Genomic DNA, 4,594 nt, shown 5'->3' on the forward strand with positions numbered 1-4,594 from the left:
TCCTGGACTTTTTTTGGTTGGTAGGCTACTAATTATTGCCTCAATTTCAGAGCCTGCTATTGCTCTATTCAATTTCATAGCCAGTTTATACTGTGTCCTGAGTACTCAAATTGCATTTGTCACCTCCCTTCTGTGAGGGTCAATCTGAGGGGCATCCTCACTGTCTATGAGCAGCTCAGAGCCCACTGTGATGTCCCATCTTCTCTTGGTGGTCTCTTCTGTCTGCTTGAGTTACCTGTGGAAGGAGTAACCACTGGCAGAGAAGAGTCCTGACGTTTGTACTGATCCTAAGTTTTCATAATGAAATGGTTTTAATTGTGGTAAAATTTACATAACATACATTTTACTACTTTAACGATGTTTAGTATATAACTCAGTAGCTTTAAGGACATTGCCAATGAGATGTAACTGTTACCAAACAAAAATTTTTGTGCTTGTTAAATAATGATTTCATATTCTCCCCATCCCTCACCATCAGGTTCCCCCTAATCTATTTTCTATGTTCATCAGTTCTCCTAGATTGGATACCAGAAAAAAGTGGAATCACAATATTGTTCTTTTGTGTCTGGCTTATTTCGCTTAGCACAATGTTCTCAAGGTTCATCCATATTGCAGCATGTATCAGAATTATGTTGCAATGATAAGCTATTATCAAGATATTGTAATTGACATAATCACAGAAAGGTCAGATACCTTCAATCTTGCTTCTTATGGTGACTGGCCATGAAACTAACTGAAAGTTACAGCCAGAACAACTTGTACAAAAATGAGAAGTTTCCAGAATTCCTGTACAATTGAAGGAATCTGTTAGCAAATGATAAATGGTTTTAAGATAATTTCTACATTGAAACCAATACTGAGATTTGCAGATGGCCAAATTAGAATTCCTGTCATATTTATAGACTCTACACTCGTCCCTTTGTCCATGAAGAGCTAAATAAGTACTTACTAGTTCTCAAGAGGAAGGGACCATGGTTATCTTTACTTGAAACCAAGGCCAACATGTCACCATGCCATGGACAAATGACAGCAGAGGACTACATAAAACCAATTTCCTAGACTGTTTCTATGAATACAGAGAATCTGTCTCTGAGGACATTATTTCCCCCTATATCTGAGAATTCAATGAAATTTAGAGGCAGCAGAACTCACTTATCCAGAATGAGCTTCCTCCCTGCAGCAATACCCCTAATCATAGAAGGAAACATGATTTTTAGGTGAACGTAGTCTGAGACAAAGGTAAGGAATCTTCCCTTCGATACTGTCAGGTAGGAAATAGTTATAAAACAGGGCTTTCCAGTTCTGGACAGGAATTCTTTCCATTTCAATAAAAATTGAAAGTAAAAGTTTTCAGTAAGAAAAATTTAATGGAAGATAACGGAGAAATTTGTTGAAAATATGAAGAAGGATCGAAACAGCATACTTTCAAATTAATGCTTTATCTTAGTAAAACTAGAAATGTGAGATTAAAAATAAAACTATTTGAAGATATTGGGGGAATCATTGAGGCATTTCTGAAGCACAAAGATGAGAAAAATGTATATAATTGTCAGGGTGGCAGGGCAGTGTTGCTTTCAAAGTCCCGTCTGACTGACAGGGCAGAGGCAGCCCTGGGAAGCCCCAGTCTGCTTCCCGACAGCTCCAGGGTTTCCTCAGGAAGCCGCCCTCCACCTTCATCCACCTCAGGTGTGTCCTGCAGAGCCCTCTGGAGAACCAGCTAGAGAGTCTTCCTGTTTTGACGCTGCCTAAAGGAGCCCATGAAGAAGTAAATGATGGGGTTGCCACTGCTGTTAACAGTGGAGAGGAAAATGGAAACTAGACGAACATGACAATATAAGACTCCCAAATCCATGTGGATCCAGAAAAACAGGAAAAACTGAATGCTGAAGGGCAGACCGCAGAGGAAGAAGATCAACACTGTGAGCAAGATGGTCATGTACAGCCTGGTCAGGGGCATCTTCTAGGATCCACAAAGGATCCTGACCAGCAGGACCAGGCTGGACCCACAGAGAACCACAAATAAAAAAATCAGCCACATGACTGTGATGAAATCTGATGTTTGACACCAAACAGAATCAGCACTACTAAGCAGGAAGCCACAGAACATACATTCCAGGATACTCCGCAGCAGGGACAGGGCCCAGAGCAGGACACACACGACCACTGACAGGTGTGTGGGGCAGCAGCAGCGGTACCAGATGGTCCACAGGACAGACAGGCAGCACTTGGTGCTGATAGCACTCAGCACGCTCAGGCCTATAAAGTAGGCAAAGGTCATCATAGTGGTGAAATAGGTGGAGAAGGAAAGGAAGAAGTCACTGTAGAAATTCATGGTTTCTAAAATCTGGGAGAAGAGGCAGAGGAAGTTGGCCCCAGCCAGGCTGAGGATGTAGAGCGAGAAGGAGTTCCTGTGCATGCAGGAACCAGAGCATGACTGCATTTCCTGCCAGCCTGACCAGGTCAACGATGAGGAGCAGCAACATGAGGATCATGATCTCCACGCCGCAATGTTGAAGATGGGCCTCCTCAGTCCTATTGACTGATGTCAGTTCTGTACCCAAGGCTGGGATGGTTGGATCCATGCACCGAACCCCTAGTCTTGTGCCCCTGGGAACACAAACAAGATGTGATCAGCAGCTGTATGATCTCTGATTTCACATACATTATTATGTGAGAATTATTGTCCCCATTTTACACAGGAGGGAAACAGAGGCTTGCAGAGAATAAGCCACCTATCAAAAGGTGAGGAGTGCTCAACTCCAGTTTCAAATCCAGTACTTGCTGACTCTAAAGCCTGGGCTCTCTCTGTTGCAACACAATTTCTCTACTGACATGGGAATAACATTATGATCAAAACATCCCCACTCAACTGGCCAGGGCTGTGGATCCAAGCGTTACTCCGTCTTGGTCAGAAATTTTCTCTCAGGTGCAGGTGTTTGGATAAAGAGGTGGACACCCTCATGATAAAAGTGGTCATCATGGATGAAAATGAAGGCCAGGCATTATTGACATGAGGAAAATGTGACGTTTTGCTAGGACAAGTGTGATGATGACTGGGCCTGGTGAGCTAGATATGGCTCAGTGTGTGTCTATCATTACAGAGAGGAGTAGTTTTATATCCCCAGTGCCTAGTTCCATGTGAAGCACACTGTGTTTTGTGTAAATATTCATACATGAATGAAGAGCCTAATGGTAGTGATAGCTTTGGATTAAAAGGAAAATAAAAACACAAAGGCATTAGAACTCACACATATAATGAGATGTAAAAATTTCATTCATCAGAATTGTATTTGTTCTGTCTGTGTTAAAAGGTATTAATGATATGTGCCCAAATACCCAAAGTTGCCCACTGATGTGCCTTTGAAATGAGGATGTGGTGTGGCTTTGCTGAGCACCTAGAATCTCTTTTGTACACAGTGTTGGGGCAGGGTGTGGTCTGAGCTGAACTGCTCAGCAATACAGAAGAGGAAAGAGTAAGCACGGGTGAGGTCTGAGTGCCACTGAAAGAGGTAATTGAAATGTGGCAATATCTTTGGAGGACTCTTAACTGTTCTGCTGGAGGTACACAGTGCAAAACTACTTGATTCTGTCTCATAGGAGATCTTTGGTAGAGTTTCTCTGTTGATGCAAACATTTGTGTGAGAGGAGTCCATGAGAGGAAATAGAAGTTCAGCGCTTGGAATGCAAAGAGAGATGTTCATGTAGATTTCAACTGGTGAAATCTAGCTCATATCTGGCTGAAAAACAGCAGCTGATTGAGAGTTTATTAGGGATTGTCTTAATGCTCTCAAGAGCCTAGGAGGTAAGAGTTAGTATTATTCCTGTACGGCACAGAATGCATTTAGAGCACAAAAAGATGAGTTATTTGTCTCTGGCCTTACATAGTGTGGATCTGGACCCAGCAGAGGTGCCTCAAGGTCCATCCTTTTCACCAACCCTTTGGACCTAGCATCACTGTATGTCGATTATACACGATAGAGGGGGAAGGCAGAGGAGTGACTCTCAAATTTAACCCAAGTTGGCAGTCAAAATTTTGGGTTGGAAAAAAAAGCTAACCTACACAAACTCCAGACAGAGAATGAGAAACAAATCAAACAAGGAACCAAATAGAGGTGAATGAAATCCAGTTAGGAACAAATGGAGGAGCTCCTTTCTGCATCACAAAGGCTGCCTTTTCTCTGGAGAGACAAGGATGCACAGGGGCTGGAAGCCTCCAGGTGGAAAGAAGACACACCCTCCTCTGGGAGTACAGAGGAGCATCAGGAGTGGACGCATCCATCCTGAGATCTCTTAGAGAGAAAAGCTGCCACAGCCTTCATTGTCCTGAAAAGGAAGTTAATGGAAAACTAGAACCTCTGTTAACTACACTGAGGACACTTAAGATTAAGAGTTTGTCCATCCATTTTTAGGACATGATATATTTGCCTTCCTCATGAAACCTGAAGCTCCATAAAAACTAAGCTATGCCTGTTCTGGTTCACTACAATATTGCCCACATTTAGCATGTGTTCCTCAAAGACCATCTATTGTAATATCCTCATATGACATAAGCAGCTGAGGCTTAAATAATCCAAGGATCTTCCTGAGATCACAC

The 4,594-nt window shown here is 42.6% G+C and overlaps 1 pseudogene; it reads right to left on the reverse strand.

The window, feature by feature from the left end:
• Positions 1–1,549: 1,549 nt before the first annotated feature.
• On the reverse strand, positions 1,550–2,582 carry LOC105508634 (annotated as a pseudogene).
• Between the last annotated feature and the right edge of the window lie 2,012 nt (positions 2,583–4,594).

This window comes from Colobus angolensis, unplaced genomic scaffold (genome assembly GCF_000951035.1).
Source record: "Colobus angolensis palliatus isolate OR3802 unplaced genomic scaffold, Cang.pa_1.0 Scaffold164, whole genome shotgun sequence".
NCBI lineage: Eukaryota > Metazoa > Chordata > Mammalia > Primates > Cercopithecidae > Colobus > Colobus angolensis.